Here is a 16559-nt window from a genome sequence, read left to right as displayed (position 1 = left end):
AAGACCAGCCTGGGCAACAAAGTGACATCCTGTATCTATAAAAAAGTAAAAAAATCAGCTGTGTGTGGTGGCATATGCCTGTGGTCGCAGCTACTCAGGAGGCTGAGGTGGGAGGATTACTTGAACCAAGGAGATTGAGGCTGCATTTAGCTATAATCACTCCACTGTACTCCAGCCTGGGCAGCAGAGTAAGACCTTGCCTGAAAAACAAAAGAAATCCATTATAGGCCAATCTATGGAGACAAAAATTATATTAGTGACTGCCAAGAGCTAGGGAGAGGGGAGAATGAGGAATGATTGCTTAAATGGCATGAGGTTCCTTCTGAGCTGATAAAAATATTCTGGATCTAGATAGTGGTGATAGTTGCACAATACTGTTTATGTACTAAACGCCACTGAATTACACACTTTAGAATGGTTATGCCTGGATGTGCTGGCTCACATCTGAAATCCCATCACTTTGGGAGGTGGGCAAATCACTTGAGTCCAAGAGTTTGAGACCTGCCTTGGCAACATGGTGAAACCCCGTACGTACAAAATTTACAAAAACTAGCTGAGCATGGTGGCATGCACCTGTAGTCCCAGCTACTTAGGAGGCTGAGGTGGGAGGATCACCTGAGCCCTGGAGGTTGAGGCTGCAGTGAGCTGAGATTGTGCCACTGCACTCCAGCCTGGGTAACAGAGAGAGACCCTATAATGTTAAATTTTATCATGTTATGTGTGCTTTACCACAGCAGGGAAAAATAAACAGGACAACACATATATAGCGTGTATGAAAACCCACAGGGAGGAACTGCATATACCTATATCAGATTATTGATATATAACAGAATATTAGTTATCTCTGGAGAAGGAGAAAAGGGGCTGGGAGGATGGAAGAGTGGTGAAGAAATTTCCAGCATACTATACCTGTGACATTTTATTGCTTTAAAATGGTTTCGAGGGCATTTTGTCAAAATGGCAAAATGTCAACATTGATTAAATCTGGGTTAGTGTGGGAGTATTTGTTGTATGATTCTCTGCATTTTTCTGAATGTTTGAAATATATCATAATTGGAAGAAAGCCCAGCAGCTTGGAAAGCCCTGTCTCTGGACAGCTGAAAGTGTGCCTGTGTCTTCTACCCCACGGCACTCTGGGAGCAGGTGACTTAGGGAACAGGGAACATTAGATTTCATTGTGTTGTTGCCTGGCTGCATCCCATTATTTTAGATTCTATTGAAATTAATGATGCAGGGACCTTATTTTTTTCCACCCAGGCCTGGAAATTTAACTCTGATCAATGAATTTCATCTTCCGGAGGCATAGTGATGGGCTGGGTGTTTTCATCTCAGATAATTGCTTTTTTTCCTTTTGTTTGGTGAAAGAATTTTCCTTTCAGGCCCAAACTATTCAAAAATAAGGCAGTAAACTTGTTTTCTCAGTTTGCGATTTTTAAAATGAGTTATTCCATCATCACGATAAGCAATTCTCCAATCTATAAAACCTCTCAGAAATGATGAAGTGGGAGAGAGAGGAAGCTTGGCTGCTAATTTTAGATGTTACTGATTATGTCGCTTGAACAAACAAATTCTGACAGTGTCTCTGGGGATGAGGCAGGAGGCGGTGGCGAGTTGTTTTTCCTCAGTAAGATTTAATACCTTTCTGGGTCCTGTTCTTTTTTGCTGTAAAACAAAATGATTACCCTTGTTGTTTCCTGAATACCTATGCAATGAAGTTACCAATCATTTTAACAAAATATAGCCAAACTTTATATATCCAGCAACAAGCATAGTATCCCTGGGATCACCATTGTTCAAACCTTTTCTGAAGGTCCCTTCAAGGTCATGTTGTCCAACAAACTCGTTTTACAGATGAGAAAACTGAGGCCCAGTTTGGCAACAAGATTTGCCCACGATCCTGAAGTCTGTTTTCTGTTTCAAAGCCAAATCTCTTTATGATCTACTCACTAATCTACTGCACTCACCAATTGTGGATTCTGATGCCTTTTGTCTGCTAAAATCAAACTGTTCTTTCCAAAGGTGTAGATTCCCCATTAAAAATTTCCCCTTGGGACAATCATGCTGTGAAAAAACTCTGCATGTGGGAGTCAGAAAGCCTGGTTAAAATACCTGCATTTTCTGAGAACCTGTATGATTTTGGGCCAGTCATATCTCTTGCATGATTATCAGTTTCCTTCTATATAAATTAGGCTAAGGATCCCCAAATTGAAGGGTTGTTGTGAGACAACAGAGGTTTCCTGTGTTGGAGAAACTTGGAGTCAAACAAAGGGGTCCAGCAGGTAGTACCTGGGCATGAGCAAAAGTTCAAATGGCAGTGGCCAGGCGGAGTGTCAATCCAGAAATCTTCAGAAAATCTTCATGATTTATGAAGGAACACTAGGGAAAGACACAGCAGACAGTAAAACCCAGATGATGTCAACCAGGCCTCAAAGTTCCTTTCCTTGACAGGGGTCACTTTCTTGTTCAATTTCTGGCTGTTGGCAGGATGATTTCGGAAAGAAAGAGCTTGTGTTAAAGGATATAAAATTACAATGAGATAGGAGGAGTAAGTTCTAGTATCCTATAACACTGTAGGGTGACAATAGTTAATAATAATATATTACATAGTATATTAGTCTGTTTTCATGCTGCTGATAAAGACATACCCAAGACTGGGTAATTTATAAAGAAAAATATTGAATGGACTCACAGTTCCTCATGACTGGGGAGGCCTCAAAGTCATGGTGGAAGGTGAAAGGCACGTCTTACATGGCAGCAGACAAGACAGAAAGAAAACCAAGTGAAAGGGGAAACCCCTTATAAAATCATTAGATCTTGTGAGACTTATTCACTATCATGAGAACAGAATGGGGGAAACTGCCTCCATGATTCAATTATCTCCCACTGGGTCTCTCCCCCAACATGTGGGAATTATGGGAGCTATAATTTAAGATGAGATTTGGGTAGGGACACAGCCAAACGACATCATATAGTTTCAAATTGCTAGGAGGAAGATACTGAATGTTCCCAACACAAAGAAATGATGAATGCTTGAGTTGATGCATATGCTAATTACCCTAATCTGTTCATTATACATTATATGTATCAAAGCATTACTATGTATCTTGTAAACAGGTACAATTATTATAGGTCAATTAAAATAATTAAATTTAAAAATGGTACCTGGAGTTTTATTTTCTTGAGATAAGGAGAGACTGAAGAGGGAGACCATATATTTCAAAAGGATGTTTTGAAAGCTGACCCAGGATGAACACTCTTGCCTTCCAAATTTCAGATCAGAGCAACTTTCGTGGCATCACCTGCTTCCACCAACTCTGCACCAGGAAAAATCAGGTCAGCTACTTACTCAACAGGATCTCTGACATTGTTTCCTGTGGATAGAGCCCCCTGAGGTCTTCACTGCAATAGAGATTGGAACCACTGAGAATGAATCCGGGTCCTGGTAAGAACACTCCTTTGGTGCCCCCAGCAAGGAGCCCCACTAAAAATCTTTGTATGTGATTCATAGTCCTTGTCATAGAGTGGTGCCCTGCAACCCCTTTTCTATTGCTGAATAGAGTCCTGGTTTTCTGTGCTGGCTTCCCCATTCTCTGGGAGGCTCTGAGTAGGGAGGAAGATCAAGAAGAAGGTGGCAGTTTTGATGCCTTGTTTCCTGCTGTCTCACCCTGCAACCCCTCAACCTCCCACACCTACCTGTGACCTCACTTTTCCATTAATTGATGTATGTCCAGCCTCATAGACTGAGAATCCACGGCCCGGGTCCTCTCCTAGTCCTTGTTAGTGTCTATTTTACATGTCAATGAAGCATATTCTATTGACAGTGCTATTTCTCTCTCTCTCTTTTTTTTTTTTCCAAACAAGTTCTTCAGTATTACCACATTGTACCCTTGTCAATGAACAATGAGAACACATGGACACAGGGAGGGGAATATCACACACCGGGGCCTGTCATGGGGTGGGGGGCAATGGGAGGGAGAGCATTAGGACAAATACCTAATGCATGCTGGGCTTAAAACCTAGATGACGGTTTAATAGGTGCAGCAAACCACCATGACCCATGTATGTCTATGTAACAAACCTTCATGTTCTACACGTGTAGCCCAGAACTTAAAGTAAAATAAAAATAAATTAGTTAAGTCCACATCTCTTATCTGCACTTCTGAAATCTGTGAAGCTTCATAAACCAGTTCTTCTGCTGAGAAGGCTCTTTTTCCTAACCTTACCTGAACAGATATGAGGTTATTTGTATTCTTTATTGATCCCACTTGTGATGACTGTGTATCTGTTTTGCTGCTGCTACTAGTGTCTTTGATGTATTGCCCTAGACTCTGCTGGGTATGATATACAATAGAATATAAGCAACAAATAGATTTTCTAAAATTGGGAACATTTTGATTTCCAAAATACATTAGGCCCTAAAGGTTTTAGATAAAAGATTGTGTACCTATATAATGTGCCGCACAAGCTGCTTGGCTGTTCTCTTGTTGCCGTGTGTTTGCGATTTTTAAAAAACACTACTCTATCATACAAAGATATAAAGTTACTCCTCACAGTCCCTCCTTCCTTTGGGATTATTTCCTTGGGTACACTCCTCAGAACTAAATCATTTTATCATAGAGCAGGAGCAGTTTTATAGACTGTGTGTCTGGGGCCAGGTTAGGTTCCCAGAACTGTTAAGTTTGTGAGCACCAACCACACCTGCTCACCTTCTCCTCACTCCAGGGAGGGAGATTTGTGTAAGATACTATCTTGTTCACATGAGGCTGTGAAAGTGAGCAAGCTGTGGGACTCCATATAAATAATCAGTTACCCTGTGAATGTCTGCTTGGATTTCCTGGGTGCAATGTGGTCTCCTCAATTCTGTTGACTGGCTGAGGCCTAGGCTGTTGGTTGGCTTTCTAGGGGGTGTCCATCTACTCATCATCCATCCATGCTTCCATCTTTTCACCTGCCCATCCATCCATCCATCCATCCATCATCCATTCACCATTCTACCATCCATTGATCCACCTATCCACCCACCCATCCATCCATCCATCCATCCATCCATCCATCCATCCATCATCCATTAACCATTCTACCATCCATCAATCCATCGATCCATCGATCCATCCATCCATCCATCCATCCATCCATCCTTCCTCCATTCACCCTTCTACCACCCATCGATCCACTCATCCATCCATTCATCCATCCATCCATCCATCCATCCATCCATCCATCCGTCCATCCAGTTATCCATCTAGCCATCCTTCCTTCATGGGATATTTGTTGAGATTCTATCCCTTATCCAGGAACCAGGAAGAAAGCAGCAGGCAAGACAGACAAAGTCCTTGCTCTCATGGAGCCTATGATACAATAGGCATGTGGAAGGGCAGGTGGACAATAAACAACAAATAAATAAACAAGATGATGTCAGATAGGATTAAATATAATAAAAGTAAAATGAAGCGGGGTGTAGTGGCTCATGCCTGTAATCCCAGCACTTTGGGAGGCCAAGGCGGGCAGATTGCTTGAGCTGAGGAGTTTGAGGCCAGCCTGGGCAACATGGAGAAACTCTGTTTCTATAAAAAAGTACAAAAAATTAGCCAGGCATGGTAGCATGTGCCAGTTACTTGGTGGAGCTGAGGTGGGAGGATCACTTGAGCCTGGGAGGCAGAGGTTGCAGTGGGCGGAGATTGCACCACTGCACTCCAGCCTAGGCTACAGAGTGAGACCCTGTCTTAAAAAGAAAAAAAAAAGAAAAAGAAAAAGAAAAAAACGAGGTGATAGGATTAGGGGAAGCCTGTCTAATCTGATTTAAAAAGAAGTACCTTAAGGACCTAAGAATAAAGGCTATAAACTTAATAAAGGAAGAAAGTAATCCACAAGGCTACTCTGTGTTCATTCTTCAAAAGTCACATGACAGAAGGTAAAGACTCTAATAGCCCCAGACACCAGCAATGATGTGTCAATATTCACAAGGCGTGGTTTGAGCTAACATCCATGCCAGGTCCATCAAGACTAGTATATTTCCACTAGTTTGTACAGGGAAATGAAGGAAGGCTTTTTGAGGAGATGGTGCTTGATATGAGGCCTGGACGGCAAGAAGGAAACCATTATTCAAAGACCTTGGGGGAGACGCCTCCAAGCAGAAGGAATAGCAAGTGTAAAGGCCTTGAGTGGGAAGGAGCTGGCATTTTGAAGGAAGACGTGGGGGCAATTTCTCCCCTCCCTCAGCCCCTTGGAAACCATCATTTTACTCTTTGATTCTAGGAGTTGACTATTTTAGATACCTTGTGTAAGTGGAATCAGGAAACATTTGTCTTTCTTTTTTTAAAGATAACATTGTTGAGATGTAATTGGCGTATAAGACCTGCAACATACGGATGTGCACAATTTGGAGAGTTCGGGCATAGGCACAAACCTGTGCTCTCATCACCACAATCAAGGTCATAGACATATCCAACATCTCCCAATTGGATAGTGTAGATATAAAACAATTTCATTATAATGCAAAATTTTCTTAGACCATGCTGGTCCAATTTGAAATACAAGCAGGCCTATCATTTTCCAGGGAGGGGCTTCCTTTAGTGACTGTTAGAGGTTCAATTGTGTACCTCCAAAACTCATATTGAAATCCTAACCCCCAGTACTTCAGAATGTAACTATTCTGAGGTAATTAAGATTAAATAAGGTCACTAGGGTGGGCTGTAGTCCAATATACTTGTTGTCCTTCTAAGAAGAGGAAATTAGGATTTAGGCTCACATAGACCATGTGAGACAGTGAGAAACTGATCATCTGCAAGTCAAGGAGAGAGGCCTTCAGACACCTTGTTCTTGCACCTCCAGTCTCCAGCACTGTGAGAAAATACATTTCTGTTGTTTAAGCCACCCAGTCTGTGGCACTTTGTTACGGCAGCCTGAGCAGAAAAAAACAGTGATTTTATTCTTCGATCTGCTTATAACACAGGAGAATGCCTTGAACTCTTTGGGAATTCAATCCTGTTCAGTCTTGGCCTGTGGAAATATACTAGTCTTTTTTTTTTTTTTTTTTTTTTTTTGAGACAGAGTCTCCCTCTGTAGCCCAGGCTGGAGTGCAGTGGCGCCATCTCGGCTCACTGCAAGCTCCGCCTCCTGGGTTCAGGCCATTCTCCTGCCTCAGCCTCCTAAGTAGCTGGAACTACAGGCGCCCGCCACCACGCCCGGCTAATTTTTTGTATTTTTAGTAGAGACGGGGTTTCACTGTGGTCTCGATCTCCTGACCTCGTGATCCGCCCACCTCGGCCTCCCAAAGTGCTGGGATTACAAGCGTGAGCCACCGCGCCCGGCCGGAAACACACTCGTCTTAATAGCCTTGGCATGGATGTTAGCTCAAGCCACACCTTCTGAGTGCTGATGCATCGTCGCTGGTGTCCAGAGCTATTACAGGCTTCACCCCTCTGTCACGTGACTTCTGAAGCATGAACACAGAGTAGCCTTTGTGGATTGCTTTATTCCTGTAATTAAGTTTAGAGCCTTTAATCTTAGGTCCTTAATGTGTTTCTTTTTAAATTAGTAAATAAGTAACTAATAGACATAAGAAAAAAATTCCATACAGCTCAGGAAAAGCAGGGGAAACTAAATTCTTAAGACAATAACAGTACAGGGTCAGGAGCAAGGAAACCAAATTCCTAGTTCAACATTGAATAGCCTGGATTTAAAAAAATGTTATATAGGCCGGGCGCGGTGGCTCAAGCCTGTAATCCCAGCACTTTGGGAGGCCGAGACGGGCGGATCACGAGGTCAGGAGATCGAGACCATCCTGGCTAGCACGGTGAAACCCCGTCTCTACTAAAAAATACAAAAAACTAGCCGGGCGAGGTGGCGGGCGACTGTAGTCCCAGCTACTCGGGAGGCTGAGGCAGGAGAATGGCATAAACCTGGGAGGCGGAGCTTGCAGTGAGCTGAGATTCGGCCACTGCACTCCAGCCTGGGCGACAGAGCGAGACTCCGTCTCAAAAAAAAAAAAAAAAAGTTATATAATATTTTTATATGTAAGATAATGTTATATAACGATAGTTACAGTATGACTGTGACATTATTACATATATTATGGAATTATAGTTTCTGTATATGTATGCATGTGTATATCTACAAGTGTAGATATATAGTACTGTGGTTTCTCTTTGTCCTCAGTCTTGCTTTTCAAAAGTTCAGTTACCTGCCGGGCACGGTGGCTCATGCCTGTAATCCCAGCATTTTGGGAGGCTGAGGCGGGTAGATCATGAGGTCAGGAGATCGAGACCATCCTGGCTAATACGGTGAAACCCAGTCTCTACTAAGAAAAAATACAAAAAAAAAAAAAAAAAGTAGCCGGACGTGGTGGCGGACGCCTGTGGTCCCAGTTACTTGGGAGGTTGAGGCAGGAGAATGGCATGAACCCAGGAGGCGGAGCTTGCAGTGAGCCGAGCGTGCCACTGCACTCCAGCCTGGGCAACAGAGAGAGACTCCATCTTGAAAAAAAAAAAAAAAAGTTCAGTTATCTGCAGTCTACTGCAGTCTGAAAATATTGAATGGAAAATTCCAGAAATAAATTCCAGAAATAAATTATTCCTAAGTTTTAAATTATGCATCATTCTGAGCGATGAAATCTTGTGCCATCCTGCTCTGTTCCCCCTGGGACATGACTCATCCCTTTGTCCACCATATCCACCCTGTATACACTCCCTGGCCGTTAGTCACTTAGTAGCTGTTTCAGTTATCTGAAAACCTGTCTTGGTATTGCAGTGTGGGTGTTCAAGTGACCCTCATTTTCAAAGTGCAAGAGTAGTGATGCTGGCATGTTGTTATAATTGTTCTATTTCATTATTAGTTGTTAATCTCTGTGCCTAATTTATAAATTAAACATCCTAGGGATGTATGTATTGAAAAAGTCATACCATAGTATATATAGAGTTTGGTACTGTCTGTAGTTTCAGGCATCCACTGGGGTTCTTGGAATGTATCCCCTAGGACTACTTTAAATTATGAAGAATCATATTTAAATGGATAAACCTACCGCTCACAGTGAACTTTTCTAATACTGTTGAATTGATCTACGTGCTGCTCCTAATCCCATTCCTTCACCTGTCTTTCAGCAGTAAGTTCTACCCTGACATTTAAAAAAATAATTTCTTTCTTTTTCTTTTCCTTTTTTTTTTTTTTTTTTTGAGACAGTTTCACTCTTGTAGTCCAAGCTGGAGCGCAGTGGCATGATCTTGGCTCACTGCAACCTCCACCTGCTGAGTTCAAGCGATTCTCCTGCCTCAGCCTCCCAAGTAGCTGGGATTATAGGCACCCGCCATCACGCCTGGCTAATTTTTGTACTTTTTAGTAGAGACGGGATTTTGCCATGTTGGCCAGGCTGGTCTCAAACTCCTGACCTCAGGTGATCTGCCCACCTCGGCCCCCCAAAGTGCTGGGATTACAGGTGTGAGCCACGGCGCCCAGCCTTCTTTGTTTTTTAACAATAGGGCTTCAGTACTTCTCTGGGTACCCCCTAAACATGATCTAGTTTAGGATTGTTTGTGTTTTAACTTTCTAAAAGTGGTATCATGCTTACACGTAGTACTCCATGAGCTGGTTCTTTTCGTTCAATATTATGCTTCTAGGATTTATTCATGCTGCTTGGAGCTATAATTTCATTTTCTTCACTGTACAGTGTTCCATTGCATAAATACATAATTTAGGGCCAGGTGCGGTGGCTCATGTCTGTAATCTCAGCACTTTGGGAGGCCAAGGGGCGTGGATCACGAGGTCAAGAGATTGAGACCATCCTGGCCAACATGGTGAAACCCTGTCTCTACTAAAAATACAAAGATTAGCTGGGTGTGGTGGCGGGTGCCTGTAGTGCCAGCTATTAGGGAGGCTGAGGCAGGAGAATCGCTTGAACCCGGGAGGCGGAGGTTGCAGTGAGCCGAGATTGCACCACTGCATTCCAGCCTGGGCGACAGAGCAAGACTGTGTCTCAAAAAAAAAAAAAACAAAAACAAAAAACAAAAAACAAAAAAACCAACAAAAAACAAAACCATAACTTATTTATTATATGTTGGTAGATAGTTGGGTTCCTTGCAGTTGTCTATGTTATAAACAATGTTGTTTTTAACATTCTTTTACATGTCTCCTATTGTATATTACAGTAGCTTCTCTTAGTTATGTACCTATAATGCTTTTATAATTAAAAAATTTTGAAGGATATTACAAATGTAAAATATGCTTGAAAATAATTCTCTATTTGACTAAAATTAAACAAATAAATATTTTTTTTGTCTGAAACAATCTAGTCATAGAACATTCCAGAAAGCTGATCTTTTATTGTATCATTAACAATTCCTGTAGCTTATCTCATTTCTTATGATAAATAAAGGTAGTTCAGAATCTTTAACTCAGTAGCTTTCATTGAAGTATCTTTAAAAGCTCATATGTGAGTTGTTGTAATCTTCCTTTTATTTTTATGTCTATATCCTGATATCTGGACTAGATCGTAAACAATGTGAAGGTATATAATGAAGATATATTGCTTCCATTTACGGGGAAGGAAATTGAGACTCAGTGAAATTGAGTAATTTGCCCAAGCCACAAAACAGAGCTGGGAATCAGTCCAAAACCCATGGATGTCTTGCTATGGGATGCTGTGGGTCACAGATGTTTGTCTCCTTCTCCCCCAACGTCTGCTCTCACTTCTTACTACTGGGGTTGGCACAAGAGAAAAGGAACCCTCTGTATTTGGCAGGCTGGTTGTCTACTAATTGCTGTCATTTCTTAAATGCCTGCTATGTGCTTCCCAGACACAGTGATAAAAACTCTAGCTGAGGCTGAGTTAATCCTCATAGCAACAATATGATGCTGATGTTATTCTCTACATTTCTCAAGTTTAGGGGAATGAGGCCCAGAGTGAATAACATTCAAGATCGCACAGGTAGAAGAGACAGCAGAGTTGGGTCTCTAATCCAGGTCTGTCTTACTCCCAAGTCTTTATTCTTTCTAAAAATATCACATCGCTTTCAGAAGGAGAAAAAACCAAATGTGCTCCCAATGTGGTGTTACTTCCCATCAGGCTCTGATTAAGTATCTGAGCCTATGTTGCTAGAAGGAGGCAGAGTGACACAAAAATGTTTAGAACGATGATGAAAACTTAATTTAGAATTGCCTCTGGGGGAATACCACCCAGGGCTCAAACCCGAACAGAACCTTTGGAGTGATTTTTGACTTGATACCCGAAGTCCTAGTCCCTGCTGGGATTTAACTAGGATGATAAGGAAGTTGGTCTGCATCCACACAGATAATTGATGATCTTCAGAGTGGGGTTGGGTTTAAAAGCATGGACTCTGAAGTTGGGTGGACTTGAGTTCAACTCTCACTCTTCCACTTATGAGTTGTGTGATCTTGGATAAGTTACTTAACCTCTCTGAGCCTAAGATTTTCCATCTTTGGAGTGCCAATAATTAACAGTGACATCTTTATAGTTTTTTGTGGTGGTTGATTTAACTCATGCAAACCTCATAAAATAATGCTACTATCAGCTATTATTAGTATTGAGTGATAATAGTAAAGAGACAGAGCATTGAATCAGGCTAAGCTTCAGGGATTCATCAAGAAATGAGAGGAATGGCCAGGTTATTCCACTATGGGTGATTAAAAATCTGTACATTTGTGATGCTTTGTGATCTTTGGACAAAGTCCACTAGATCAGTGGTCCCTAACCTTTTTGGCACCGGGGACCGATTTTGTGGCAGACAATTTTTCCACAGACAAGGTTGGGGGGATGGTTTCGGGATGAAACTGCTCCATTTGAGATTATCAGGCATTAGATTCTCATAAAGAGTGCACAACCTAGATCCCTCTCATGCGCAGTTCACAATAAGGTTTGTGCTCCTATGAGAATCTAATGCTGCTGCCGATCTGACAGGAGGGGGAGCTCAGGTGGTAATGCTCGCCCCCCTCCTGCTGTGTGACCTGGTTCCTAACAGGCCACAGACCAGTACCATTCCACTGCCTGGAGGCTGGGGACTCCGGCACTAGATTCTCTCGGTAGCCCTGCAAGGCTAGCAGTGCCTACGTGATGGCCCTCTACTATCAACGAGAAAGCTAGGCCAGGCAGAGAGTGGGAGGACAAGTGACTCACTCAAGGTCTCTCTTGCTTTTTCTTTCCCTCCCTTCCTTCCTTCCTTCCCTCCCTTCCCTCGCCTTCCCTCCCCTCTCCTCCCCTCCCCTCCCTTCCCTCCCTTCCTTCTTCCTGCCTCCCCTCCCCTCCCTCCCTCTTTCCTTCCCTCCCTCCCTCCCTTCCTCCTTCCTTCCTTCCTTTTCTATCCCTCCTTCCTTTCTTTTCTTTTTTTCAATTGACAAATAATAATTGTATCTGTTTAAGAGGTATAATGTGATGGTTACATATATATATGTCATAAAATATTAAATCAAACTAATTAACATATCCGTTACCTCACCTACTTATCACTTTTTTCCCCACCTGCTTTCTGGGGACAGAACTCGGGGTGGCTTATTTGAATCCTACTTTGGTTGAAGTTTTCCCTCTGTGTGTGTCTGTGCGTGTGTGTGTGTGTTTTAGTTTCTGAAGGGACTTAGAAAATAAATACTTCCAAAAATCCCATTAAAGAGGACATTTCCTCTCCATTGCAAAGACCCAAAATGACTGCTTCTTTTGGAATTTATTAAAATGGTGAATTGGAACTGCTTGAGTGTGGGTTCTTATGGAAATCATGCGTGGGGTGGCAATCATGCGTGGGGTGGCAACTGTGTTGGCATGAGGAGGATTGGCTTTGAAGCCCTCTGAACTGTTCTAGCTTCATGGATAATCACCTGTGGCAGAGATTGGTGTTTAAAATAAAGGGTCTTTCTCTAACTTGTGTAGAAATCAGGTATTCTGTTGTTCTTTTCTCTTAGAATTATCCAGTTATGCTTACTAGTGTTATCTTTTTCTTTTCGTTTCTTTTTTTTTTGTAATAGAGACACAGTCTCACTCACTCTGTCGCCTAGGCTGGAGTGCAGTAGTGTGATCTCGGCTCACTGCAACCTCTGTCTTCCAGGTTCAAGCCATTCTCCTGCCTCAGCCTCGTGAGTACCTGGCATTACAGGCGCACCACCACCACGCCCAGCTAAGTTTTGTAGTTTTAGTAGAGCCGGGGTTACACCATGTTGAACAGGATGGTCTTGATCTCTTGACTTTGATCAAGTCATCCGCCTGCCTCAGCCTCCCAAAGTGTTAGGATTACAGGCGTGAGCCACTGCACCCGGCCTAGAAGTGTTTTCTTTCCACGTTTCCAAGGGGTTGCCATAGTTATAGCTTGGGTCGTCTGTATCAAAAGCAAAACATTAACATGGTATGTTTTAAAGAGAAGTAACATAACTTTTCAACAATATAACTGGGTTGGGAAATTACCCAATCTTGGGCAGAATCCAGTTAACATGCTGCTGCTGACAGCATGGCTGAGCTGGGTCAGTGGCTCAGGGATATAGGGATATGAACCACAAACATGAAGGTTTGGTGTTTCATGGCAGAGAGAAGGACCTCGGCCCTGGAGGTGGGTGGAGGGTTTGAGGTTTGGCCCTGGTTCTGACAGTTGTCCTTGGTGTGACCTTAGGCAAGTCACTCTCACTCTTGGGTCTTTCACTGTCCCATCAGTAAATGAGGATGTTAGACTAAATGGTGTCAAAGATCTCTTTCACTTCTGAAATTCCACGATTCTATGAGTTCTGTTTTTGTAGCCTTGCAGGCCGTTTGAAAACCATAGCCTTTCCATTTAAGCCCACCAGAGGGCGATATTCCCCACATGTTGGTCCTGCCCCGGTCCAAGAGACCTAATCACTACGTTAAGTGCCCTGGAAGAGGAAGCCATGACTCAATCCCTGCTTCTAGGGAAAAGAGATGAAGTGGACACTATTTAAGTTGCTTCTTGTATCTACGATTGACCTGGGCTCTTCACGTACATTTTCTCTTTGATTTCGCGTCAGTTCCCTGGGCCATATGCTAGCTTCTTATTTCACAGGGAGCCAAGACTCAAGAAATTGAAAGGACTTACTTTGGACTAGGTGGGTTTCCAGTGGTGGGCTCAAGACCTTACCTCTCCATCTGTGACTTGTCCCTCTGGGCCTTTTCCAGTGGATCTCGAGAGGCTGCCTCTGTTTCTGAGGGGCTCCTCCTGAACTGATAAGACAATTTACGCATTAATTGATTAAGTCATAATACGAAAGCATGTTAGAATCAGGGCTAGGAGCTGCACTGCACGGATAGACAAACACTTCTTTCCAATGAAGCTCTTCTTTTGGGATTTGGATTAAATGATCTGTTAAATGTGAACTTCCATAGGAACTACAATGGTCCTGATTCTACATTGCAGACAGTGGAATCCACTCTGGCTCATTTAAGTAGCAAAGGAATTTTTGAAAGGGTATTAGGAAACTCTCAGAATCTCCAGGAGAGGCAAAGAATGAGAATCTGAAGTTGTGTAGCCAGAAACCATGACTAATTCCAATGTGGGGGCTTTTCTAGAAAAAAACCCACTGCTACAGCTGCTTGGCACCTCAGATGTTCGGAATTGGGCACCACCATACAGTGGGCTTTGTGCTGGGCATGTATCTTATTTAATCCTATGGGATGGGTATTGTTATCGCTAATTTACACGTAAGGAATGCAGGCTTGGGGAGTTTGATGACTTGCTCAATGAAACCCAGCTCTCTCTGACTTCAAAGTCTGGGCTCCCACAGAACAAGAGAATATGGACTTTGGGCTGGAACTAGGAACCACCACTAGTCCTCAAAGGGCAAATTCAAGGGAGGAGGGACTTTCTCTGTGTTTCTTACTGCCTTTGTAACTCTTTTATCGTCGAGTAATTTGGAAGAAGAGGAGCACAAAGGAATGTTAAATTCTAATTTTCTATTATTATTTTTTGCCTCTGGTTCTTCTGATCAGTAGAAATAGCTGCAAAGGAAGGGAGTCTTTCCCATCTGGTGCTTTATGGGCATTACTTGGATTTCTCTTTGAATAAAAAATTGTTGGACTTGGAAGAGACCATGACATAGATTTATTCAATCTTGTTAGTTTATGAACTGGGAAACTGATTAGCAAACTACTTGCTCAAAGTCATATAATGTAATAAGATAATAGCTTTCATGCATTCAACAAACGTTCAATGAGTTGCCTACTACTTGCCAGGCAATGGACACAGTGTAAGACTGACAACTTCCCTGTTGCAATGAAGCTTTATATAAACAGAGATCCTAGAGGTAGCTTCACTTGTAGTTTTCCAGCCTTAAAATAATCTGAAACAAAAATACTTTTGGCTCTTGGCTAGCCACATGTAGGAGAATGAAACTGGATCCTCACCTCTCATCTTAAACAAAAATCAACTCAAGATGGATTAAGGACTTAAACCTAAGACCTGGAACTATAAAAATTCTAGAAGATAACGTTGGAAAAACCCTTCTAGACACTGGCTTAGGCAAGGATTTCATGACCAAGAACCGGAAAGCAAATGCAATAAAAACAAAGATAAATAGCTGGGGGCCTAATTAAACTAAAGAGCTTTTGTATGGCAAAAGGAACAGTCAGCAGACTAAACGGACAACCCACAGAATGGAGAAAATCTTCACAATCTGCACATCTGACAAAGGACTAATATCCAGAATCTACAACAAACTCAAATCAGTAAGAAAAAAACAGACAGTCCAATCAAAAAGCGGGCTAAGGACATGAATAGACAACTCTCAAGATATCCAAATGGCCAACACACATATGAAAAAATGCTCAGCATCACTAATGATCAGGGAAATGCAAATCAAAACCACAATGCAATACCACCTTACTCCTGCAAGAATGGCCATAATCAAAAATCAAAAAGCAGTAGATGTTGGCGCATGGATGCAGTGATCAGGGGATACTTCTACATTGTTGATGGGAATATAAGCTAGTACAGCCTTTATGAAAAACAGGAGATTCCTTAAAGAACTAAAAGTAGAACTACCATTTGATCCAGCAAACCCACTACTGGGTATCTACCCAGAGGAAAATAAGTCATTATTTGGAAAAGATACTTGCACATGCCTGTTTGTAGCAGCACAATTCACAATTGCAAAATCATGGAACCAACTCAAATGCCCATCAATCAACGAGTTGATAAAGAAACTGTGGTATATATAGACGATGGAATACTACTCAGCCATAAAAAGAAATGAAAAAAGGTCACTGCAGTGACCTGGATGAGACTGGAGACTATTATTCTAAGCAAAGTAACTCAGGAATGGAAAACCAAACATCGTATGTTCTTACTGATATGTGGGAGCTAAGTTATGAGGACACAAAGGCATAAGAATGATACAATGGACTCCGAGGACTTAGGGGGAAGAGTGGGAGGGGGGTGAGGGATAAAAGACTACAAATATGGTGCAGCGTATACTGCCTGGGTGATGGGTACACCAAAATCTCACAGATCACCACTAAAGAATTTACTCATGTAACCAAATACCACCTGTTACCCCAATAACTTATGGAAAAATGAAATTAAAAACAACATTTAAAATAAAAAAATACTTTCGCTCCTTTTCTT

At 42.2% G+C, this 16559-nt stretch overlaps 1 pseudogene; it reads right to left on the bottom strand.

Annotated features, from left to right (window-relative positions):
* The window catches only part of LOC112607686, a 44585-nt pseudogene extending 30403 nt beyond the window's left edge, over positions 1 to 14182 (bottom strand).
* Between the last annotated feature and the right edge of the window lie 2377 nt (positions 14183 to 16559).

The sequence above is a fragment of the Theropithecus gelada genome, chromosome 15 (assembly GCF_003255815.1).
Source record: "Theropithecus gelada isolate Dixy chromosome 15, Tgel_1.0, whole genome shotgun sequence".
NCBI lineage: Eukaryota > Metazoa > Chordata > Mammalia > Primates > Cercopithecidae > Theropithecus > Theropithecus gelada.
The sequence above is the reverse complement of the archived record's forward strand: the minus strand, read 5'-3'. Positions and strand labels throughout refer to the sequence as shown.